At 39.8% G+C, this 27,262-nt stretch overlaps 1 protein-coding gene across 2 annotated transcripts in view; it reads left to right on the top strand.

The window, feature by feature from the left end:
• ISOC1 (isochorismatase domain containing 1) overlaps window positions 1-27,262 on the top strand; it is a 254,158-nt gene that overhangs the window by 19,898 nt on the left and 206,998 nt on the right. The gene's annotated exons all lie outside the window — the stretch shown is intronic.

Below are 27,262 nucleotides of genomic sequence, written 5' to 3'. Positions count from 1 at the left end.
GTCACTAAACTTGTGACAGTTGGTTACACAGCAATAGGAAACTAATAATTCTTGATTTTATTTTATCTTATTTTAATGTGTAATCATGTTTACATGAAGAAAGGAAGGAAATAAGTGGGATGTTATCAAGAGAATAAAATAATGTTTTTATTTTATATTCCGGTTAGCTCCTATTTATGTGTTTCCAGAAAAGTGGGGCAGGAAGGAAAAATGTACGTCTTCTAATACTGTGTTTTTTCATTGTCCTCGTTGGCTTTTTGTATTCTTGAGTGCACAGCAAGTCAAGTTAGAGCACACTTGTCATAGGAGGCTTCATTTCTTGATATAATTGTTAGTTGCACAGTACATTTTACTACCATACTCTAAAAGTCACTAGGCTTTAGATTTATTCATTGTTCTCGCAGCTGTTTCCTTGTTAAATTGTTCCACCCTCTTCAGGCACTAAATGCAAGAAATGAAAGGGGATGTGTCTCAGAACCTACAGTTAATACACAAGTACTCACTGTTGACGTATACTGAACACATGTGGCTCTGATTTGGGCTTTTGGAAAATGCATATTGTGCTTTCAGAATAGGCTCTTTGGCAGCCTCAGCTGAAAGTGTGGAATGCTTTGTAAACTACAGGTTGGAAATGTGCAGGGTTTTTTTTTTTTTTTCCAAGAGACTAAGACCTTAGAAAGAATGCATGATACCTGTGAAGAGCACCCATGAAAATTGTTGGCTGCTACTCAAATGTTAGTAGTTACTTGGTTGTATAGCTCGTGTGCCAATAAGTAAGTGCTTTATTCTTTTAGAGAATTCGGCAGAACCAAAATATCTTAGGATGTCAGTATTCGATTTCATCAATTTGTTCATGCAGATAGACAACATGGTTTCTCCACAACATTGTGTGTGCATGTGTTCATCACCTACCCTTCTCAAATGTGGGGAAAAAAAAAAAGGTCGGGGTTGTCAGTGAAGGGCATTGGCAGGAAAAAGAGAAGAATGGGGAGTTTTCTTACTGGAAAAGTAGCCGCTGGTTATGTAATACATTGAGAGGTCACACCTGGCTTCATTATTAATAGCTCTGGCACCTGAAGCAAATTTCTCATCTGCACAATGAAGAGAATGGACTACACTCCATCATGAGTAGGGTTCATTACAGTTGTAAATTCTATGCTGCACATTTTGAAAGTGAATTAAATTGAACATGTGGTTGAGTTCCCATCATCTTAGGGAAATGTGCCAGGTATACCAAAATGCTTTGTGTCTATGGACTCAGTCCTCATATCCCTATGATGTAACTGAAGAACTGAGTGACTAAGTAACTTGCCCAAGGCCGTTGAGCTGGTTAGAAGTGGAGAGGTGGAGATTTTGATTGGAATTTAGATAGCTTTTTGCTGTGTGCCCTCTTGCTATCCTGCTAGGTGCTAAGGAGACCTCTAAGAGCAAGCCATAATAATGCTTAAAGCATGAGTGACAAATAGGTGTTCTTGATTCCCAAGTTTTTTCTTTTTTAAAAATTTCTTTAGTGTTTATTTATTTTGAGGCAGAGAGATAGAGCATGAGTGGGGGAGGGACAGAGAGAGAGCAGGAGACACAGAATCTGAAGCAGGCTCCGAGCTGTCCGCATAGAGCCTCACGCAGGGCTCGAACCCACAAACTGTGAGATCGTGACCTGAGCCGAAGTCGGATGCTCAATCTACTGAGCCGCCCAGGCACCCCCAAGTTTTTTCTTTATATAGATAACCTTTTTTGCTGTCTGAGATTGGCTATAAATAGCTTGATTTTTGTTTTGCAGACTTCCTCTTTTACTTTAAATATTTAATTTCTGTAGAGAGCTCCTTGAGAAACATGAAAATTTCACTAAATGTCAACCATCGTGCTCTCTTTAAACTTCCTTTGAAGGTTCATTAAATTGCTTCACATTTGCATTAAAAAATGCAGTTTTCTTACCTAGATACTGTTTATCGACTCCTCCAACCTATGTGTTCAGAACTTTCAGATAAATAGCTTTTTTTCTGGTGAATGTTTGCTCTGACAAATTTAATTTCTGCTTATTTTAATGACAAAATATACTTACTGAAGACTGAATCTGTCTCTTAAACCCTTGAATATTTTCAGTCTTGAAGATCGGTGAAATAGCAAGTCTTTAGAGACTTGAATGATTAGGACCAAAAATAGCATAAGAACTTAATAGAATGGTGAGTAATGGGAATGCCCATACCCTATAACACTTGGGTGTTTTTGTTTGCCTTAATGACCTATCTCAGTATTCTGAGGAATTACAATCAAATAATTTGCTATCATGACCTATAAGCATGAGTTTTCAAGCTAAAATTATTGTCAAGCTTGGTATTTGATGTTACTCAGAAGCTAAAGTGTCTACAGAGACTTTTTTTTTTACATTTATTTATTTTTGAGAGAGACAAAGTGTGAGTGGGGGAGGGACAGAGAGAGACAGAGAGCGAGAGAGACAGAGAAAATCTGAAGGAGGCTTCAGGCTCCAAGCTGTCAGCACAGAACCTGATGCAGGGTTTGAACTCGTGGACGATGAGATCATGACCTGAGCCGAAGTTGGACACTTAATCGACTGAGCCACCCAGGCACTCCCAAGCAAGACTGTTCTTAGTCCAAAAGGAGTGGTTAGCCCCTCTCTGAAGGAGACCAGTTGCATCAACAACACTGAGAAGTGGCCGGGGTAGAAGCATTCAGGGCCTTAAAGACATGACACACCAGCGAGACCTGTGGGAGCATAAGGCACTGAAGGACAGACCATATCTGCCCACAGATAGAGGGTGTGTGCTGCAGGGGGGGAGGGCAGGCTCTGACAGAGTTCTGGTTATTGTGCTAGCTCACGCTCTAGTGGCCCTCAGCAAGACTTTGTGTGAGTTCTCTGGGTTCTCCCCTATAGCAAGGGGAGTTGGAGGAGATGACAAAAAATATCTACCCCTTCCTCTAGCCACTGGGTGTTAGAATTGAGGCTTAGAGATTTTTCACATAACCAAGCAATGCAAACATAGTATGATGGGCCGCCCTCAATTGTTAAATGGATTCTTAGAAGGGAAAATGAATCATTGTAATTGTTCAATCAAGGATGCCCTTTGTAATTTCAAGAGAAATAGATCTTAGAAAATGCAAGCACAATTAGAAATGTATGACTAAGAAATACTACCTCATTTTCTTTTTTTTTTTCTTTTGATAATCATAAAAAGTGCGATGATTGGGCATAGGGTGTTGTGAGCATTTAAAAAATGGTCCTCTTTGTGGAATGTCTGAACTAGCTTAGAGATATTTTAGAGTTACTGCATTGTTGGGATTTTTTTGTTTGTGTTTTTCAAGAACAAATGGTTGAGGAGCGCCGTGGTGGCTCAGTCAGTTAGGTGTCCGACTCTTGACCCTAGGTCATGATCTTAGGGTTGGGTTCATGAGTTTGAGCCCTGGTCTGGCTCTGCTCTCTCTTTCTCTCTCTCTGTCCCTCCCCTCCCCGCACTCATTTGCACTGTCTCTGTCTCAAAAATAAATTCAGAGAACAAATGGATGAGTTTATTGCTTGCTTTTTTTTGAAATACATTTGATGCATTTTTCTATTAAGTAAATGGACAGGAACAAACTCCGTGATTACAGCGGTTTTGCTGAATGGTACCACACAGCTTGGTTGGTCAGAACATAATTGAAGTAGGTTGAGCGTGTCCTCTTTGCTCTTGAATACTGCTCCTTACTGAAAGACCTAATAAAGATACACCTAAAAGATGCGTGTGAAAGTATGCAGTGATTTTCGTCTATACTTGGAAAATAATGAAGCACAGTTCTGGAAAAACCAATCCTCCTGTGATTGTTGATAGTTGATGTACAATCCAAATTTTAACAATTTTAGCCACTTGGGGTGTGGAAAACATAAAGTCCAGGTGCACAAGGACTTTTTTTGTGTGTTCACATTCTCCACCAATAGCTTTCTGCCAGCATAGATTTTGAAGTATTAGAACAAAAAATACAAGCAGACATGAGCTACCAGGAGCTCTCTGGAATCAGTGTATGTGGGTTTATTCATTCTTGGAGTACTGCTTTATTGATGACCCACCCTGTGAAAGCTTCCCCACTGGGGTAGAGCCGAGAGAGCTATTATTTCTGAAGGGACTCAGTCTAGTGATAGATGAAACAAAGGCCACAGAGCATGGTCAGTACAAAGATGACACATTGGACACAATCAGGGAATGCCTTATGACAGATTCTCACCAGATGGATGATGGCTTTTTAAGTCCAAGGTACACTTGCATTTTAATTTTCTTAGTGCTTGGTGGTTGGTTGGTTTGGTTTGATTTGTTAAAATACTTTCTGGACTTTGGTTTTTTAATGTTTATTTTTTAGAGCAAGAGCGCACAAGTGGGGGGAGGGGCAGAGATTGTCAGTGCCAAGGCCAACATGGGACTGGAACACACAAACTGTGAGATCATGACCTAAGCTAAAGGCGGACACTCAACCATCTGAGTCACCCAGGTACCCCTGGCGTTTACTTTAAATTTTTTTTTTAATGTTTATTCATTTTTGAGGGACAGAGAGCATGAGCAGAAGAGGGGCAGAGAGAGGGAGACAGAGAATCTGAAACAGGCTCCAGGCTCTGAGCTGTCAGCACAGCCCAGCATGGGGCTCGAACTCAAAAACTGCGAGATCCTGACCTGAACCACTCAACCGACTGAGCCACCCAGGTCCCCTCCTGGCATTTACTTTAAAAGAACAGGCAATCTGACTTCGGCTCAGGGCACGATCACATTGTTTGTGAGTCGAGCCCTATTTCAGCTCTGTACTGACAGCTCAGAGCATGGAGCCTGCTTCGGATTCTGTGTCCCCTTCTCTCTCTGCCCCTCCCCCTTGCACACACTTGCCTATCTCTCTCAAAAATAAATAAACGTTAAAAAATAAAAATAATAAAAGGACAGTTTTACAGCAAGCTCACAGTCTTTTGAAGGAGCTTACAGTCTAGTTTTTTGAAAAGACTTGCACAGCCTGAACAGGGCTTATTCAGCTCTGTGCACAGATGAAGGGCATAGATAGAAAATGGGTAATAGCAGCTTGACCTCGATGGACTCCACACACAGAGGTCAACAAGTTGGAGTCAGATGTAATAGGTGATCTGTTGAATGGGCTTAGTCACTAACTGTGAGCCCTTGAATATTACTAAATAATAGGTTTGGGAAAGGACAGCTCATCAGTACATATACAGTGTCTAAAAACTGAAGAAGCCAATGATTGATTTTATATACAGTCTGGATGGAACCAAGCTCTGCTGGCTACTTGCTAGGTGTGCCAGGTGACCTGGAGTCATTGTTCAGGAGGCATTGCCTCACCCAGAGTTGTCAGACTCGACTGTCCACAGGGTAAGACAGATGATACAGATGATGGGAATGGACAGGTGGGCCTGACACATGGGAAAGGGCGCTACCTTTTTTTTAAAAATGGTTTTTAAATGTTTGTTTATTTTTGAGAGAGACAGAGCATGAGCAGGGAGGGGCAGAGAGAGACGGGGGAGGGGGAAGACACAGAATCTGAAGCAGGCTCCAGGCTCTGAGCTGTCAGCACAGAGCCCGACACGGGGCTCGAACTCACAAACTGTGAGATCATGACCTGAGCTGAAGTCGGAAGCTCAACCGACTGAGCCACCCAGGCGCCCCAAGTGGACTACCTTCTAACGGGACAGACTGTACTTAGTCCTACCTGCCTGCTACCACAGGGGAATGCAGATCCAGTGGTGGCAGAGCTTCTGAATGTTGTAGAAAAGTGTGACTTGTCACATGTTGGTGCTTTGGCTAGGAGACCTGTCAGTATGTGCAGCCCATCACCTATACAGGATGCTTTTCTTACTCCTCTTCATGCATGGTTTTCCAGTTAGTCTTGGGTTCTTTAACGAGGTACAAGCTAAGGCAGTGGCCTCAAATTTTGGTGCCTATTAGAATCACCTGGAGAACTGTTAAAACCCCAGTACCCAGAGTCATCAGAATCTCTGTAGAAGGGGCCCAGATACTATTGGGCCCCAGCTTATTCCAGTGTGCAGCCACATTTAAGAACTAGTGTTTGAAGGATGTGGCTGCTGAGTGTACCTGTCAGATCATCACCATCATGTCTGTGGCAAATGCAGAATGTCAGGCCCTACCCTGTGGTCCTGGGACAGAACCAGAAGTTCATGTCAAAGGCAATTCCTCTGTGGGTTAAAGTTCAACAGCATTGCCTAATGATTATCATGTAACCAGTTGGACTGCACTTTTAATTTTAAGCTCTAATAAGACCGTCGGTTCCGTTTGTTTGTTTGTTTTTAAGAGCTCAAGTAGGGAGAGGGGCAAAGGGGGTCAGAGAGAGAATCCTAAGCAGGCTCCATGCTCAGTGTGAAGCCTAATAGGGGGCTCAATCCCATTATGCTGCGATCATGAACTGAGCCAAAATAGAGAGTAGGATGCTCAACCGGCTGAACCACTGAGGTGCCCCAGAACAGTCATTCTTGACCATGGCTACACCTTAAAATCACCAAGGACTAGAAATGTACCCATATCCATAGCCTGTCTCGGGAGATTGTAATTTAATTGATCCTTGGTAAGTTCTGGGCATCAGTATTTTAAAAACTTAGCAAGGTGAGGGTAATGTCTTGCCAGCATTGAAGATAACAGCCGTAGTCCAGTTTTGTTCATTTCGTAGTCATCTGATACCTCAGAAAGGCAGGAAGAGAATTGTGGTTGTTAACAAAACTGTTAGCTGTTCCATCAGGGTTCGTCTGTTCGTTAGAGTATTTTCTTCTAAAAACTTACTTTCCTTTGTGTGCATGTACTTTAATGCATGATAATTGGTTACATATCTTATACTGTTCTGCCTCAGTAGGCCTTAGTTTGTAAACAGCAGCCCTTGACTCGGAGGTTTTTCATCTGTGTATACAGCAAAATTACTGAAAAACATTGATTGTACTTTCACGGAGCCCATAGAGATCGTTCTGATGGGGCGAAGGGAAGAATCAGTTAAAATTCTGTAGTCCCACACTAGCCCATAATACAACACAGGAATGACTCTGTCAGCCAGGTGTCTTACCTGAGGGGACTTGGAGATCACCTGCTGTGAACTCCTGTTTCTTCCAATGAACACATTATCAAGCCTTATGCCTCAAAGCCTAATCCAACAGGGCAGAATATCTTCTCTGGATGGAAGATACTTTAAATGGCGGGTATCAAGGACCTTGGCCTCCCTGTCTTTAATTTTTTTTTTTTTCCCCTGTCTTTAATTTAGACCCAAATGAAAGCAGTTTTTTTTTTTCTTTGAATGAACTAGTTGTATGCCTTCTGATCACATAAAATAAGAAAATAATTACCTTTGTTTATGCAGATGACATGGCTTACCATAATGAAACAAGAGGTATCCCTGATAAGCCAAATGATCCTTATTAATGTGGAAATGAAGTTATCTTTTTTCCCCCCAGACAAGTTAATCAATTCAGCTGCACAATTGAGTTTGTTCAGCCCTTTGGGGCAATGCTGGAAAGCTAATGCTGTGGATGAGCCCACAATCGAATGTACTTGAAGGTTCTTTGGTCACAGGGGCCATATGTCACACTTGTTAATCTTGGGTAACAGTTTTCTCCTTTTTTTTTTTTCTAAAGATTTTTTTTAAACTTTTAAAACTTTATTTTCAGGGAGAATGTGCACCAACAGGGAAAGGGCAGAGAGGGAAAGAGAGAATTCTAAGCAGACTCTGCCCTGTCAGCACAGCGCCCACCCGTCGTGGGGATCAATCTCACGAATGTTGAGATCGTGACCCTCAGGGTACTAATTTATCTTTGTCATGTACTACAGTGGTTTCCAATCTTGGTATCATAGCAGTAGTAGAAATGCTGACCTAAGACACTCTGGGGTAAACTGACAATATTTGTCCAGGAGAAGCCACATGCTCAAATGCATATCATAGTACAAGTGTACTGGGATCCTGGTCACAAAACATATGCCCCAGCTCTAGCATCTCCTCAAAGGTGTTGGGCAATCTCAAAGGCCTTGATGGGGGCTGGTTAAGAAGACATTGAAGCCTGCTGAACACATTGACGGCTGGGAATGGAGGTCTGCTTCATAGGATCTCCTCCATAAAGGCAGAGGCAGCTAAGTTCTCTGATGGGTTTACTGGAAATTTTTTAGTTTCTCTAAGCATTCACTCTTACAGTGTAGATCACCATGGAGGTTTACTAACATGGACACAGAAGATACATGCCTTTCCATAAACAAAAAGAGAAAACCGGCGAAATTAAGTAACAGGCTCCCAGGTATTTTAAGAGAATCCAAAAGGACTGTTGAAAACATGTCCGTAAAGAAGTGATCTGTAATTTTCATTTTCTTCAAGTGGTTTCTCTATTACTTCCAGAATGCAAGCTCTACAAAAGCAAGGACTCGTACTTACCTATAAATTAAGATTTCTCTGCAACATTAAAAAATTATAACCTAAGAGTCTGGCTGCGTTGAAAGCCTTATTTCCACAGTGTGCCCCAGCTCAAGTCATGATCTCAGGGTCATGAGATCAAGCCCTGTGTCTGGTTCCTCCACTGGGCGTGGAGCCTGCTTAAGATTCTCTTTTTCTACCCCTCCCTTCACCCTGTTGGTGCACATGGCTTCTATTAAAGGAAGAGGTTCTTAGGCAGAGAGAATCTTGCCTATTTCATGTAGTTTGATAACAGTCAAGTGCTGTATGTTGTTTAGTGTCTTAGAATTCCTGGGCAAGGTGCTGAAATTAATTTTTTACCATAAAACAATTGGTAGATGGTGTTGACTTGGTAACTAAAGCTTTTAAGGCCTAGTAGCTTCAGATACAGAAAAGCTGCATCAAGATATGAAAAACAGGGATTCATTATTTATGAATGTGAAATGATAAACTGGAAAATTACTTCTGAATTAGTATGCCTACTATTTTTAGCTAACAAGAATCCTATACTGTTACATACAAATTCCTGACGGGCTTTTAACCCACTCATTTGTGTTGTTTTTGAGTGCATCACTGTGATGAATATTTGTATTCCGTACCTCCTCTGCACTGTGAATGCAGTGATGCCTGAATAAAGAAGTCCATGCAAAGGGTAGAAAATGAGCAATTGCAGAAAAAACTGCATTGCTCTGCTGAGACTTGTGATGGTTTTCCCTTTATTACAAGTAACTAGCCAGAAATCGGACTCAAATTCAACTGGACAAGGATAATTACTCCTTCTCTAAGATGTGTTCTATCTCCAGCTTTGAGTTTTCTGTTTTCTCCTTGTCAGGTGCATTCTCAGAAAGAGACGCTAATAAAGAATGATCTTATTTGAAGGTACTTAAATATCCTTAAGGGAGACTGTACTTCATCTAGAATGCAAAAGTGAAGCTTTTAACTGGAACTGCTGTTAGTAATCAGTAATACCATAGACAATAAAAGTTTAGTTTTTACTGAAAAAATTTAGTGAAACTAAATTCTTTCAGGTATTTGGAAATGTTAATATTTTTCTTTGATGGAAACAGAAACTGCATCAGTAGAGGGAATGCTAGGAAATCTAATTTAATCAGATAAAGATTTCTGGCAAAGCCATAATCCACCAATGTGTTTTATCCCCAGTGAATTCACGTGTAGTTCGATTTCTTTTTGGAGGGGGGGAGGGGGAGAGAGAGCGCATGAGGGAGAAGGGGTGGGGGTGGAGGGGGGAGTGGCAGAGAGAGAGAGAGAGAGAGAGAGAGAGAGAGAGAGAGAGACTGAGATGGAGATTCTAAAGCAGGCTCCAGGCTCTGAGCTGTCAGCACAGAGTCTGACCCGGGGCTTGAACCTATGAACCATGAGATCGTGACCTGAGCTGGAGTTGGACGCTTAACTGACTGAGCCATCCAGGCACCCTACACAAACCCTCTCTACACAAAATCAAGGAGTAATACGCTGAGATGATTAAGTTTTACAGCAAAGAAGATTGTATGCATTATTTCACTTAAATATTGAAACAAAAGTGACTTTTCAGTATCCTGAATTAGACCTACTTTCCAGGTCATTTTAAATTTTTTTTTTTTTTCAACGTTTTTTTATTTATTTTTGGGACAGAGAGAGACAGAGCATGAACGGGGGAGGGGCAGAGAGAGAGGGAGACACAGAATCGGAAACAGGCTGCAGGCTCCGAGCCATCAGCCCAGAGCCTGACGCGGGGCTCGAACTCACGGACCGCGAGATCGTGACCTGGCTGAAGTCGGACGCTTAACCGACTGCGCCACCCAGGCGCCCCTCCAGGTCATTTTAAATGCCAGATGGGCTGATAGCTTTTATCCTTTATTTTTTAGTAATTCATTTTTTAAAAAGAAATTTATTAAGTTTTTTTATTAGAATTCAAGTGTAGTAACAGTGTTCGATAACTGAGGTCCTTTAAAAATGAATTTTAAATGAATACCATTGCCTTCTCAAAATGGCTGATTTTGTCCATCCTACAGTAAGGATAGACAGAAATGAGCTGGCAAATTCAGGAGAAAATAATAAGCTTACCTGTATCCTCTAAATTGGGTGTTTGTTTTCTGTCAAAGAATCACACTTAGAAGTCAAATGAGAAAGACTACTGGGCATGATTTAAAGTTCATCTACAGTGGTAGAAGGACTGAGAAGACTAAGAATAGGTATTAATCTTAAATGAGAATGATAGTAAAATATTATTTAAAGGCCACAGGATGAAAAAATATTCTAAACACTGATGCTTAGGATGTGTATTTCTTTCATCAAATGTATTAACTTACCACCACAACAGTATTGGTCACTAATGGCTCATAATTTTGAAGCTATGGCAGAATTGTAATTTAAACTCATGACCTCCCATATGTAATGAGTAAATATGCCCTCTTGATTACTTCAGGCTTATCTCGGGGTTGAAAAAATTCCTAAAAGAAATTACTAAGGAATGGGACCACAACATAATTAAAGTCTTTTATTGGACAAAACCCTATGATGTTAACAAGCAAATGGCAACTGGGGGAAAGTCTACAACATTTAATTAAAAACCTAACATTCTTATATAAAGATTTTTTTTCATGATAAATTGGACAAATAGGAAATTAGCAGGCATCAGAAAAGAATGTAAATGACTATAGCATGAAAAAAAAGCTCAGTAGTCATAAAAAATTGCACATAGGAAGCTACCACTCTTCACAATGTTTACAAAAAGAAAAAGCCAATTTCATACAGTTGGGAGTATTATTTGGTAGAAACTTTCCAGAGGGAAGATGGTAAAGTGAAAAATATATAATATATTAATATGAATATGTGTTCTTGACATTCAAATAACAATTTCTCATTCTTCTTGTTTATTAGGGAAGAAACCTAGATGGCTATACATGGTTCAGAGGAAATTTGTCAACATGCCCATTAGTTGCCATTGACTTTCGAATTGCATTAAACAAATATTTATTGAATAGCCAATTTGACATTGCCAAAGTACTGTATATAGAGGATTGCCTGAAGGAAAAAGCTGTGCTTTTAGCGCTTGCATTTTAGTTGAGGCTAATATTTAGTGTCTTAGGTTTTATTCCGTATGGTTTCCATTATTGACCATTTTTCTCTACTGAACATGCTTCCTTAAATTATCAGAAAGCAGGTTATTTAACTTATTCTCTTAATATTTAAACAGACGTTGATCTTTTTATCAGGCTGCATTAATTTGACTAAGATGGTTCTCTACCATGTTCCTCACATGTTTGGACATGTTAGATACTGAAAGCCCCTGGCTGTGTACAAAAATGTGTAAGTGTATATTAACTTTTTTATGTATAGCCTTCATCATGTTGAGCTAATCATACACTTGCTGAACATCAGTTTTCCTAATACCTTCTGAGAGAATTTTGAGAATGAGAACACCTGTCAAGGGGCTTTGTTTCCTCACGGATGCCCCTGGATCATCAGGGGGAGGTGCTATGTGGTTGCATAATTACCTGTTCACCCTGATCTGGGTGTCAGAATGACCTGGGGAAGTTAGGGTAAAGCAGATTTTCAGGCCCAAGAAATTGTGAGACTGTAAGCTTGGAATTGGGCCAAGCCTCAAATTTTATCAGGTTGTCTGAAGTCGTTTTGATGGCAGTAGCTACATAATAAAAACACAGAATAAGTGCCCTGGGACTCGAAGCATGTGTACCAGTAACTTGAGGGTGTGGAATTGTTTCCAAGCTCCTTTGCCTCCGGCCTACTCTCCATGCCTTTCGAATCACCGGTACAATTAAATGCTGAGCATTACTTAAGGTCTGTTCGAGGTGCTCTTCTTTTCTCTTGATAGATTCAGACTGATTGCAAAACTAGGTCACCTAGAGCATGAACAGTTGCAAGTTTTCCTTACTTAGTCTTTGTGTCTCAAACTTGAGCCACGTGTGCTCAAAGGGGAAACCTCTTTCAGGCTTAATAGTCTTCCAGATAACTTTGTTGGATAGATACTAACCTGAGAAACGGATACTGAATTCTCAGAGAATGTTTTCCAATTGGAAGTGTAACAGCAAAAGGGAATTTTTGGCTTTACGGTTAGCAGAACACATTGTCCTGGGATTCAACATCAAAATAAATGCATGAAAAGTAAACATTCATGTAGAGTTTAGGGATTGCTAAATGTGTAGGTAAGTCCTGTGGATCCTTGGCTGCTGGTTTGAGGGATACTTAAAAAAAATTTTTTTTTTAATGTTTATTTATCTTGGAGAGAGAGATGGTGACAGAGTATGAGTGGGTAAGAGGCCGAGAGAGAAAGAGAGAGAGAAAGAGAGAGAGAGAGAGAGAGAGAGAGAAAGAGAGAGAGAAAGAGAGAGAGAGAGAGAGAGAGAGAAAGAGAGAGAGAAAGAGAGAGAGAGAGAGAGAAAGAGAGAGAGAGAGAGAGAAAGAGAGAGAGAAAGAGAGAGAGAGAAAGAGAAAGAGAGAGACAGGATCTGAGGCAGGCTCCAGGCTCTGAGCTGTCAGCACAGAGCCCGACACAGGGCTCGAACTCATGAACCGCGAGATAATGACCTGAGCTGAAGTCAGATGCTTAACCGACTGAGCCACCCAGGCGCCCTGAGGGATATTTTTAAATCTATTTAAAAGGTGATACTTCAAGCATGGTCATGACCTAACATTGGATCAGATTTATGAAGTAGTTGGAGGAGGTTATTTACCTCTGCTTGCTGATGATGCTGTACTTGGTAAAGTGTTGATTATGACCCTCTGCTGGAAATGGGGCCACCAGCTTCTCTTCAAGAAGGATGTTGAATGTTAGCAAGAATTCAGAAAACATTGGTGAGGGGCTTTGGGGTTTTTCTCTGAAATAAAAATCCTTGAGACTCTTCTTACCTCCTGTGAAACCACCCTGACCTTTTTGATATTCTTTCCTCAGTATTGGCATAATAGGATAGTCAGAAAAATAGCTTCCTCCTCAAAGAATTAAAATGGGCCTCTGAATAAATGTTTACTTCTATTTCCCTTTTACAGTTTCCTAAACCAAATGAAAGATGAGATGAATCTGTATAAAACCTTGTGAATCGTGTGTATGAACATTTACCTATATTTCCTATAAAGTGCTATGAAAATGGAGATGACTTTCAAGTAATGGGTTTTGCATGAACTGACTATACTGTGCAAGAATGCTATGTGTTGTCTTCTGTCATGGAGACTTAGGACAGTGGTGTCATAAGTACATATCCTGCTGGAAAAAAATGTGCTATGGTAAAAAGAGCAAGAAAACAGCTACACTGATCCATGAAATAGTACCGATGTGTTTTGTCAACCCATCAGATAGTGGAGCACTTACGTGGAGTTAGTGATTTTTACTCGTGTGAAAGGGTTTTGTTTTGTTTCATTTTGAGAGTCTATAGATGGAATAGAAGAGTTAGGCTGCTGTAAAAACATGCAGGATTAAAACTTGTTAATTCAGAGCTTCTTGTGTTCCCTGGCCTGTAGGAGGCTGTCAGTAGGCATTTGATGATGGATTCAGGAAGTGTTAGGTATCTACAGACTCTGAGATGGCTGGGTGGAACGTACCCTAGGTTAAGTCCTGTCCCTGGCAGGCTATGTGAGGCTACACTGATTTCACACAGACTGAAATACTCATCAGATGATAAATTTACCCGGCTTGCAGTTACTCAGTTCTAAAATTCCAAAGTTGATGGAGAAATCACACTGTCTAATACATCACCCTCTTTTACAGACAGAGAACCTGAGGCCCAGTTGGGTCAGATGATTGGCAATAAATAATTAGGAGCAAAACTTGGTGATTCTCATCCCAGCTCTTAAGTGTATACTTTCACTTAATACCCTCAATTTCTACAGAGTTTAACAGGATGCCAATAGTTCTGCGCTCACATTTTAACCCTTCAAAGACTCTGTGTGGGTGAAATTTAATAATAGCCCAATGAACAGATGGGGACACTGACGATAAGAGAAGTTAAGTGATGGTTTTTAGGACCTGTATTTAGTAAGAGTAGAATCACTTCCCTTTTTGCTCATCATGGTATCAGCTCTTGTTGAATGTTGAGCTTTCTTAGGTCTCTACTAGAACGATAGGTAAGGTTGCTCTTACTGGAAATATTTTGGTTTTCCCATTTTTAATCTTTTGGAAATAGTGAACTTGCATCCGATGTGTGAAACTTAAGTACTTACCTAACTAGATGCATCAAGTCAGAAAAAAAAAAATACATGGATTCCTCATAGCCAAAATTGTCAGGCTTTACCATTCTAGCTTAAAAAAAACCTTTTTTTTAATTAATGTTTGTTTATTCTTGAGAGACTGAGCATGAGCAAAGGAGGGGCAGAGAGAGAGAGAGAGGGAGGGAGACACAGAATCTGAAGCAGGCTCCAGGCACTGAGCTGTCAGCATGGAGCCTGACGTAGGACCCTAACTCACGAACGTTGAGATCATGACCTTAGCTGAAGTCGGATGCTTAACCGACTGAGCCACCCACTTGCCTCATTCTTGATTTTTTTTTTTAAACCTGATATCTGAGTTTGTGAGTACAATCTCAAACTGTCAATCACTGGGAGTTTTTAATTCGGAACAAAAAACTGGAAAATTGATGTGATTTTTCAAATTTAACATAGTCCTCAGGGGCGCCTGGGTTGCTCAGTCCGTTAAGTGTCCGACTCTTGATTTTAGTTCGGGTCATGATCTCATGATTCGTGAATTTGAGCCCTGCATCAGGCTCTGTGCTGACAGTGTGGAAACTGCTTTGGATTCTCTCTCTGCCTTCCCCTGGTCATGTGTGCATGCTCTTTCTCTCTGAAAATAAATAAAAAAAAAAAAAAATCTTGAGAAGAATGAAAAGTAAACTTTGTAAATTACAGGCCAAAATTCAATAAGCCCAGGTGTTCAAAGGCAGTAAATTATTAAGGGAAGCTAATTCTCTGCTTGATGAGTGATTTTCTCATATCCTCCAAAAGATTGTCTGTTGAAACCATACATCTCACGGAGAGGAAAAACATCCAGATGGAGGCAGGTGACTTGGAAAAGGGGAAAGACACTGTAGTTTTGTTTCCACATGATGAAGACTTGGAACCAACATAAGGCAGAAGAGGCGTGCTTTCATAACCTGCTTGAGACCTGGATTTACCAAAATAGTAGGAGTTGAGCTAGTTGTATTGTTATACTCAGCCATACGTACCAAAGAAGATCATGTTTCACCCTTGACAATGAAAACATATCCTTGACATTTAGAGAAGGAAAGAGTATCGAGGTAATGCTCTGATGTTACTGTTGAGGAAACCCACGTTTACGGAGATGAGCAGACTTGTCCATGCTTTCACACACAGGTGCCAAGTCAGACCCCCAACCCTCTCTTCCTGAGCCCTCGTTACTAAAATGAACTATGTTCCTAGATAATCAGTCGACACACTGTTGTCTGGGATAGTTGTCCATGAGGTATGTGCACAATGGACAAGCTGACATTTCTCCCAAAGATCAAGAGTATACAATCGGCTAGGTCAGAGGTGCCATTTACAGTTGTCAGAATGAGATGAGCTCTGATAGGGAACACGTGGAATAAAGGTGGACTTGGTCAATCAAGACTGCTAACAAGCCAGCTCTTGGAATAGCAAGTACATGTTGCAGGGGTGGGGGTGGGGTCGTTGAGATCACATGACCAGAAGTTGACCCCACAGTTGGATCCCCGCAATCTCAACCCCTCCCGGTCCTTGGAATGGAGGTCCACCACTGTCGCCAAAGCTGGGGGCCATTTCAAGGATGTAACCTTAAGAGTAAGGTATTGAGACCTTGAACTATACACAACTGTGTGTATGATACATATATGTATACATATAATACACAAAGATACATATATAAATATAAATATATACACACACATACTACTAAGATTGTGGCATGCGGGTGGCAGATACCTCCTCACCTTGCAACTACCCCAGCCAAGCCTTGTGACTTCCTTTGTTTGTTACAACTGCCACCTATCAATCTGGGGAGGTCTGATGCTTCCTTTGTCTCTTCAGACCCTCTGCGTATGACAAACAGTGGGCGAATGCAACAGTGTGATAGAGTGGTTTAGGGTATAGTTAGTAAAATAGTCTCTGTGGTTCATTGACTCAAGAAAATAGAGCCACTTTTAAACCACTGAAGGCAACGAATTTGTATCCTTTTAAAGATCCTGGAGAGAAGTTATTTTTGATAACTTGTTCCAATGTTGGACCTCATGTATGTTAGGAATTGTTTAAATCGTAAATATCACATGATGAGGCTTAAACCTGAGGTTAAGCAAATTAAGAAATACAACATTACCAATTCTTTTTAATGTTTATTGCTGAGACAGAGACACAGAGGTGGGTGGGGCAGGGCAGGTGGTAGAGAGGGAGACACAGAATCTGAAGCAGGAGCCAAGCCACCCAGGTGCCCCATATTAGTAATTCTTTAGAAGCACTCTTTGTGTTTCTTTTTTCTCCCTTCTTCCTCACTTTGAAAGTAAATTCTTATATCTAATATAATGAGTTTTCCCTGTTGTTGAACCTGATAAAAATTTTTATGTCCTCTAATATTGGTGTATTAATCTTCAGTTTTAGTGCCATTTCTGTCTTCCCTCATAGCTTTTTTTTGCCCTCTTTTTTCTAGAAAAGTTATTCAAGACTTCATTTTTTAGAGCATTTTTTGGTTTATAACAGCCTTGAGAGGGAGATAGAAATTTTCTATACCCCATGGCCACAAAAATGCATAGCCTGTTCCCCATTACTAACATCACTCACCAGAATGGTACTGACGGACTTAATTTTTATCAGGGATGAACCTACATCGTCATTACCCAAAGCCCATTGTTTATCTTCGGGTTCCCTCTTGGTGTTCAACTTTCTGTGGTTTTGGACAAATGTTGAATTACATATAGGATACCTTCACAGCCCTAAAAATCCTCTATGTTCTGCCTTGTCATTTCTTGCTCCCCTGCTTCCTCCCACATTCACCCCCCTGTGGCAACCACTGATGTTTTTGTTAGCCTAGTTTTGCCTTTTCCAGATTGTAATATAGTTGCACTCCTACAGTATGATTGGCTTTTGAGATCTGCTGCTTGAACTTAGTAATATGTGTTTAAGGTCCCTCCTTGTCTATTCAGGCCAGGATAGCTTTTTTTTCTTTTCTTTTCGCACCAAATGCATCCTATTGTCTGAGTTTGTTTATTAAGTTCACCTGCTTGCTTCCAAGTCCTGATAAGTATGTATAAAGCTGCTGTAAACATCGATGTACAGTTTTCATGTAGGCATTTATTGTCGACTCCTTAAGGTAACTTAGGGATGCATTTGCTAGATCATACGTAAGAATATGTTTCGTTTTGTAAAAAAAGAAGGCAAATGTTTTGCCGAAGTGACTATACCATTTCACATCCCTACCAACAGTGAGCTAGAGAGTTCCTGCTGATGCCTACCTCTATCAGCTCATGGTGGTGTCTTTGTTTTGTACTTCGGTCACTCTAATAGGTGTGTGATGGTTCCCTTCATATCTTTAAGTCAAATACAAATGAATGTTTATTTTCCGGGTTAATCATATATGCCTAGGATTTTTGCTTCTCTGTTGAAGCTACTTCATATTCTCAGTGCACTTGATTTCCCTGTTACTCTGAAGTTGTTTCTTAGTCTTGCCTTCATTCACTGGCTCATTCCATAGATGTTGGGGTATGTACTGTTAGTAGGTGCCATGTTTTATGCTGGAGATAAAAAGGTCAACCAGGGGGTGCCTGGGTGGCTAAGTCGTTTGAACAAGCGTCCACCTTCAGCTCAGGTTATGATCTTGCGGTTCGTGAGTTCAAGCTCCGCATTGGGCTCTGTGCAGACAGCTCAGAGCCTGGAGCCTGCTTTGCATTCTGTGTCTCCTTCTCTCTCTGCCCCTCCCTCGCGTGTGTGCGTGGTGTCTCTCTCTCTCTCTCTCTCTCTCTCTCTCTCTCTCAAAAATAAACATTAAAAAAAAAAAAGTAAAAATTGACATGAATTTTAAAATGCAGATTTGAAAAATATTTTAAAATATCTTTTAACCCAACAACATGCCTGCTCCTTTCTTTTCCACCCCAATTCCTAAAAAAAAAAAAAAAAAACGTTTTTTAATAGCTGATATCCAGAAAAGTATGCATATCATACCTGAATGTCTAAATGCATTCACAAAGTGGCCAAACTTGCATAATCAGCAAATTGAGAAATAGATGATCAGTTCTTGAGAAGCACTCTTTGTTTTTCTGTCCTCTTTTTTTCCCTCCCTTTGAAAGTAAATTCTGTTCTGGCATCTAATACAATAGAGTTTTGCCTGTTGTTGAACAGTTTTTTAGCGGCCCTGATATTAAGGAACATTGAATAGGACTGCTTCAAACGATCTTGGTATACCTTCTTGGTGGACATATGCTCAGATGTCCATTAGGTAGATTAATAGGAATGGAATTACCACGTTGTAAGTAGTACAATCACAGAAGATGTACTAGAAACTGCCAAACTGATTGTCAAAGCAATTACATTCCTTTGCAAATGACTACTGATAACCTTGTATATGCACTTAACTGCACCCACCCACCCTGTTGACCTTTCTCCAAAAGTTATGAGTAATTTATCTCTTCTATTGAGTATATTTTTAACTTAATATCGTATGTGTATCCTCTGTCACTTTTAAGCAATTTCCCTTATGTGTCTACTATGTCAGATGTAAATAGTAGTGACTAACAACATATTTTTTATATGAACTTATTTTGAGTTTTAGATTTGTAGAAACATTGCAGAGGTAGAAAGTACATTTCTCACTACTGTTAACTTCTTTATCATTTGTACAGTTGTCAAAAATGAGAAACCAACATTGGTACATCACTAATAACTAAATACCAGACTCGATGTGTATTTCCCTAGTTTGCTTACTGTCCCTTTCTTGTTTGAGTTTCCAATGCAGGATACTGCAATTGAATTTACTCCTGTTTGCTTATTTTTCTTGAGTCTGCAACAATTTCTTGGTTTTCCCTTGTTTTCAATGATGTTGATGGCTTTGAGTGCTGTTGGATGTTCAGAAGAATCGTGCTTTTTCTAAGGATTATATTAGCATTACGAGATCTGAGGAAGAATACCACAGGAATGAAATGTCCATGTCCCGTCAGGGCCACATGACATGCCCATGAAATCCCTGGTGATACTAGTCTTCATCCTTGGTTACGGTAGTGTTGGTCAGGTGTCTCTACTGTCAAGTTATTTTTCTTGTTGTTCTTACTTGATTCTTTGGAAACCAGTCATTAGGTTGAACCAGTGCCCACTTTTAAATAGTGTGGTGGGCGGAGTTAAATAGTCTCCTCGCCTTGAATGAGGGCAGGGCTCATGAATAGAAGGGGACAGCGGTGAAGGTGATGGCATAGTCCATCCTGTGACTGCTCTGCTCTGTGAGACAGAAGGGAGATGTTCCTGGTGGATTGGAAAAAGTAAGCCCCCTGTTGCGAGAGCATCACATGGTTAAGAACTGCGAGTGGCCTCTAACAATTGGGAGATTTTAGTTAATTTGTTACAGAACAATGAAAAATAAATGGCTCCAAATGACAGGAAATTGATACAAATACTTAACACATTTTGTTTTTGCTGTCAACACTGTCTTCTGGGCCTTGTCTGTGGATTGAAGCTAAATGTAGAAAAGCAATAAATCCAGGGCATTATTATCATGTATACTCTACTGCAAAATTTCTATAGGTGCAAGGATCCTATTTCTTACATTCTAAGCATACAAGTCAGGTGAATATTAGTTTCTCCTACTCTATTGCTCAAAAATCAGACCACAGTTTAATTTGCTTCAGATTTGGTTAAAAAATTTTGTAAAAATTGTATTTAAAACCCTTTGCTTTTTAAAAAGAAATACCCAAATCTCTCCAAACATTTAGTTATTTCTATTATTGAATATAGTCAGGAGATTTTTATTTGAAGACAGACATTTTAGAGTGTGTTGATTCCTATTCTCATTTGGACCGTATCCATTCTAGGCCTGATGAACAAATTGCATTTTAAGATGCGATATATGCTAAGATATATAGAATCTGGACGGCTTATTACATAAAATCTCTTTTTATTGTTGAATTGCTTATTAATCATGATCACTTTTGTTTATCTTACTCTTCTTTGTTACTGAGTATCTTCATATGGCCAATAATGACTCATTATTTGCTCAAATTTAGAAATCTAAAACTGTGATGATAGAATCTTGAAAAAAGAAAAAACAAAAAAAAAATGTGGCACCAGGCTGGCCCAGTCAGTAGAGCATGCAACCCTTGATATCTGTGTTGTGAGTTCAAGCTCCACGTTAGGTATACAGATTACTTAAAAATAATAAAATCCTAAAAAAAAAAAAAACAAAAACAAAAACCTGATGATACCAAGTATTTGGTACGGGTTTCTGTTGTATATGTACATGTGCTTTACTCATTAGGACTCTCCCCTGAATGAGAATGCTGAGTGTAAAGGCTGTCTGTCTGTATTTCTCTGAGTTAAGTCTTATTGACTAACAGTTCATGTGGTCGGAGCCAGAGAACTGCCTTGTAAATTAGAGGAGTTCCCCACATGCCAGAATGAGGACTTCTTCTGGAATATCCACACCCACAAAAGTACTGCAGCATTTTCCAGGCAGCTCTTGATACTCTGCACAGATCTTTGCAAGAAGCTAAGAGTGTCTTATGCTGCAAGAGGGAGGTAAGCTATGTGTATGTGTGTACTTGGCTGGTGTATTTGCTCTGTAGACAGACATGATATGACAACTTGTATTTTATTTTACTCCTTTCATTCCTACGCTTTATGCTGCATGCACTGAGCTGGGGCTATTCATTGGTTCCTCTGGGTAGTTTGGCTTTTACCTCCATTTTAACTCCTTTGTGGACTTTATTTTCATGAGTATATTTCCATGGACTTTCACAGTTGGAGACAATTATTAGTCTCTAATTCCCTCGTGACCACCTACAATTCTCTTGACTCTTACAAGTTGATTTATTTTTGTGTTGCTTGTTAGTGACTTGCCTCCATAGTTGTTTGTTTACCTGCCGGTAGCCGATGTTCTCGTGGACATGGGTTTCTTAATGGTAGTAGTTGCAGGCTCAATTTCTTGGGTTTTATACTTGGCCCCCAACTCTGCCTAATGCACCACTTGAGAAGAATGGCTTAATTTGGGTCTCAGCCAGGACACAATCAAGATTATTACTGCTGTCTACTGCATAGAGTAATCTGAATATGACTTCATTTTCATTGCCATAGCATTTCTAAAACTGTCTTAGGATTTTAAAATAACCTTCTTTGTCTTAAAGACCATAAGCAGATGCAGAAAAATGCCAGCAGGCAGAGGTAAACTGAGAATATTCCAGTGTTCCATCAACACATCTTGAAAATTCTTCATCAGTCTCACTGGTGAGTGATTCCTGACCAACATCCAGAATGCTAGGCTTAGGGGCCAACAGAGAAGAAAAACAGCAATAGAACGTTGCTAAATCCTGCCCCTTGGTATAACTTCTCCTCAGTGTTGATTTCATGATGATTGCTTTTTTATAATTCTGTGACTAAATGAGAAGTTGATGAGTCATTACATAATTAAATAACCATGAAACAGCGGGGCGCATACTCTGGGCACTCTCAAACAGGCAGGACGTGTTTTCACTTCACTGGGTTAATAGAGGAAAGGTGACTCTTGGGGAAACTTTTTTTTTTCTTAATACATTTTTTTAACATATAAAACATGTATATCTAGGGGTAAAGAGAGGACTCACATCAAACAAAGCAACATTTTTATTAATTGTATAAAATTTTACAGGCTATTAACCAAAGAAGAGGTACAACCTTTAAGCTTTGCTTTATGTCTTTCCACGATTTGGATTAAATGATCTTTTCCATCTAGGTCTGGGCTCTGTCTCTGGCAGAGGCATCAAAAGATTATTGTGGGAGGGCTTGATTACTGTCATAACAGTGTCAAAAAATTACTTGAAGAGCCAAAATACACTGATGATCCTCATTGATCATCAACATACATGAATCTCTATAAAACTTGAACATTTTTTCAGTAGTTAATAGTTCAGTTAAAAACAAATCTATAATGAAAAGAAGTATAATGCTATTACTGCTTAAATAATCCCTTTTTCATTGTATTTGATAGGGTACAGATGGGGTTCTCTGTGATGGGTCCCCCTTTTCCTTCCCCTCGTGTCTGCTTGATGACTTTAATGACCACTGTCCACTGTCAGGTTCAGGTGCTAGCAAGGATGGAAATGATCCCTATTCTGGTTTCCTAAGGCTGATGGACTCTGGAGTTGTATTCACTTCCTTCTCTGTATATTAGTATACCCACTAACTTGACCTTGTTTGGACTGTTTGTATCCATATAGCTCTGGAGCACTCTCTCCTCAGTTACACACTTGAATGTCCAGAGGTGTTTACTATGGCCATCTGCAAACTTCAGTATCTAGTGAGATCATATCCAACACTGATTCTGACAAGGCCCTGTTTTTTATGCTACTTCTCTCTGAGATAAGCCTGCTGGTGGTGGTGGTGGTGTTTTTTTGTTGTTGTTGTTGTTTTTAAATTTTTGAGAGAGACGCGGGAGCGTGAGATGGGAAGGGGCAAAGAGAGGGAGACACAGAATCCAAAGCAGGTTCCAGGCGCCGAGCTGTCGGCACAGAGCCAGACGTGGGGCATGAACCCACAAATGGTGAGATCATGACCCGAGCAGAAGTTGGATGCTCAACCGACTGAGCCACCCAGGTGCCCCAGTGTTGTTTTTTTGACACGAAAAAATTTTTTCTTGGTATCAGTTACTCATAACAAAAATGTCTTCCCCTTCTCCAGCTTGAGTGTTTAAGATCACTTCCGGATAGACCCTCACTACTGACTTCTGAAAACAGACGACTCCCGCTGCCTCTTGGCACTGCCTCCCTCTGCCACCTGCAGCAGATGGTGTTTAAGTAATTTATAAAATCACTTGCCCTCCTGGTCAGTTACATTTCCCAAAACCATTAATTTCTTTCTAATTTTCTTTTTCCTTAAAGGCAATGAAACTTGGCTGGTCCTTGAAATATTTTCTTCACTTGGAGGCACCTGGCTCAGTCGTGACCTCTGCTCAGGTCATGATCTCATGGTCTTGTGAGTTTGAGCCCCGTTTCAGGCTCTGCCCTGACCGTGTGGAGCCTGCTTGGGATTCTCTTTCCCTATCTCTCTCTGCCCTTCCCTGCTCATGCTGTCTCTGTCTTTCTCAAAATAAGTCAGTAAACTTAAAAAAAAAAAAAAAAAAAAATTTTTTTTTCTTCCCTTTGGGTAAAGCAAGTTCCAAGTTTTCAAGAGAGTATATGCTAGGACATACCTAAGCCATTCAACCTCGTGCCTAGGAGTTTGTTGATCCACAGTCAAAGCATAAGTAACTTAATTTCTAATACCTGTGTTTTAATTGGCCTTCATTTAAGGTGTGATTTAACGCAACCCTTCCGTATGTACCTTTTGTAGTCTGTCTTGATGTGTAAATCTTTTGAAACTAGAAGGAGTTAGGAGCACACATTTTGAGGAAAGTACCTTTAGGGTATAAGCAGTGATTAATATATGTTTGGAATGACCTATGCAGTCGAGGCTCTTAGGCAGAGGGAATATTCCCTATTTCATGTAGTTTGGTAATCGTCAAGTGCTGTATGTTGTTGAGTGTCTTAGAATTCCTAGGCAAGTTGCTGAAATTAATTTTTTTTTTTTTTTTTTTTTTTTTTTTTACCATAAAACAGTTGGTATTTTATTTTGCCGAAGATGATACTCAGCCTTTTAAAAAGCAATCTGGGAACATTTGGTGACTGAGGAGCGCCTCAGGTCGGGGTCCTCTAACTTACCATTTTCATTCAGTGAACACTTCTTAGTGTCTTCTGGGTGAAAAGTACTGTATTGACTGCGACAGTTAAAGAGGTTATATTATCCTTGAACTAAAGCTGATGACAGTTGAGTAGAAGAAACAGTAAGAACTAAGCATGAGGTAAAACAGAAAGACTTGGTAGAGGTACAAATTTCCATGGAATCAGTGAGAGAGGTGCTATTGCTTGCATTTGGAATGACACCCAAAGCTATGGGAAGCCTACATTTGAATTAAATTTGTGCACCTCTCTTAGCAGCCATCTCTTGGTTGGAGAGGGGAGAATGATGTACCTGTCTTACCTCACCCAACCAGCTTCTAGTCTTGTTTGTAACCTAAGTTTCTTGCCCTGTACAATTAGTTTTAAGGAACTAATTTTGTACCTCTTGAATTTCTTGCTAAATTGTACATGGAATGCAGAACATAAAATAGGTCTTGAACTTTTTGTGGGCAACACAAGAAATGCCTTGACAGTTGTTCAAGAGTTTTCCATTTTTTTAAATTTTTTCCATTTTTTTCTTCCCTTTGGGTAAAGCAAGTTCCAAGTTTTCAAGAGAGTATTTGCTAGGACATACCTAAGCCATTCAACCTTGTGCCTAGGAGTTTGTTGATCCACAGTCAAAGCATAAGTAACTTAATTTCTAATACCTGTGTTTTAATTGGCCTTCATTTAAGGTGTGATTTAACGCAACCCTTCCTTATGTACCTTTTGTAGTCTGTAGTCTGTAGCCTTGACAGTTGTTCAAGAGTTTTCCATTTTTTTAAAGGATTTTTTTTTAATAGTGACCACGTGTGCCAACGGAGTGGGGGGAGGGGTAGAAAGAGAATCTTAAGCAGGCTCCATGCCCAGTAGAGGAACCAGACATAGGGCTTGATCTCATGACCCTGAGATCATGACCTGAGCTGAAATCAAGAGTATGACCCTTAACCGACTAAGCTTCCCAGGTGCCCCTGAAGAAATTATGGAAATAAACATGAGGTATAATTATGGAAATAAACATGAGCGTTTAGAAGTTTAACTTGAGTTGACAAGTTAACCTCATATCTATTTATAGCGAAGGTAAAAGTGACAGAAGGATGAGGAACCTGGGTGTGTTTGTGTGACCAGGATCTCAAGAATAATGTCATTTTGTCCATTTTGTCATTGTGACATGGTCTGGTTTTTTTTTTTTTTTTTTTTTTTTTTTTTTTTAATACTCTGAGAGAGAGAGCGCACACAGGGGAGAGAGTGCACACAGGGGAGGGGGCAAAGAGACAGGGAGACACAGAATCTGAAGCAGGCACCAGGCTTGAAACCACGAACCATAAGATCATGACCCAAGCTGAAGTTGGACCCTTAAATGACTGAGCCACCCGGGAGCCTCTTGATGTGTTCTGTTAGACACACAAGTATCTTCTACTTGCCTGCTGACCCATTCAACTGCTTTACGGTGCTGTTTCATTATTATTATTAACAGGTGTATAAGAAGGCAAAATTAAAACCAAATAAGTGTAAAGACCTCAAGGCTGGTAGAGTATAGTGGGGGTACAGCTAAGTGGGAGGAGGCCACATTTTCAGATTTTCAGCTGCTTATTTGTGGACATGTAGGGCTTCTAGTTTTGTTGTGTCCAATGTGCCCTATTTAATATAATCGGGGTATGTTTGGTTCTCTCAAAGGTTTCTTTCCATTAAATTTCAAAAGCTTTTAATAATTTTATAAAGCTTATAAAGACTAGTCCTTTCATGTTTTGGTAAAACCATTTTTTAAAAAAATTTAATGACTGATGCTACCTTGAAGCCATCTGAGGGTTCTGGGCTGTGGAGAGCACAAATTAATGATGCCTGACTTGTCTAACTTCTGCAGGTGGAGGAGTGCCTTTGGATCAGGCGCCCTCTGGGTTGAAGTTTATTAGAGTATGAACATTCTACTGAGCTATCACTGTGGTACCTAAAACAGCTTCTTTTCAGAAGGATTGGGCCTCCTCTTTGGTAGCTGACTCAACAGGCAAATGACTACTCCCAGGGCACATTAATAAACACCCATGTTCTTGGCTGTTGTGGATCTGTGAACCAATAGTACCCTTGAAGCAGGGATATTATTAAGCTGAGCAGCTTCGAAGTCTACTCGGGTTTGCAATTAAGCAGTACTAAAAATTAATAAAAATTATAGGTATTAAAAATGAAGGTAGTAAACTATAGCTATTGACCATTTTGTAAATTTCAGCATTAAATAATGTTTTATATATATATATATATATATATACACACATACATATATGTATATATGATTATAAATAATATTACAAACTATCCTCCGGTACAAGGTAATCGTTTACTTTTAACCTTTAACTGGCTAATATCTAAGGATTTTTTGGTTTTCTGCATAGTGAAATAGATGGTGATACGATTCTAGCTTTACCTGAAAATTCTGTTTTACCCGAAAAAAGGTTCCCAGAAAAGTAAGTTACATATTTCTTAAATTTTAATAGAATGGCTCTTAAAATTATTTCACATGATATATAAGGCATGAAGCATTGAACATTGTTTAGCTGAAATTCCAAAAGAGATGGCAATTTAAAGGAATGTTTGTTCTGTAATAAACCTTGGGTCAGAGGTAGCCTCTGGATATTGCATTCTTAAGATAGGATGTAAGGATTTGCCCTATATTTGCACTATAAAATGTTTTATTAAAGTACTGGTATGTTGGAAAAAATACCTACAGTGGATTTGGTAAGATGATTTTACACGTAAACAACCCTGGCACTCTTGATCTTTCGTACTCTGGTTTACTTTTTCTTTATACTTTTTCTCAAATCACTTATTAACTACTAGACTGTTACTTTACTAATCTATCATGTGTACAAATCACTTCTTTCTCTCCATGGTAGAATATAAAGTATGTGCCGGGAGAGATCTTTCTCTAGTATGTTGATCTACAAGCATCTCCAACAATGCCAAGAGCATTGTAGTTATTCAACAATAGATATTGTTGAATGAATGAATGAATG

Source organism: Puma concolor, chromosome A1 (genome assembly GCF_028749965.1).
Source record: "Puma concolor isolate L17-30 chromosome A1, mPumCon1.1.hap2, whole genome shotgun sequence".
Taxonomy (NCBI): Eukaryota; Metazoa; Chordata; class Mammalia; order Carnivora; family Felidae; genus Puma; species Puma concolor.
Note: the sequence above shows the minus strand (reverse complement) of the source record. Positions and strands in the feature narration are given on the sequence as shown.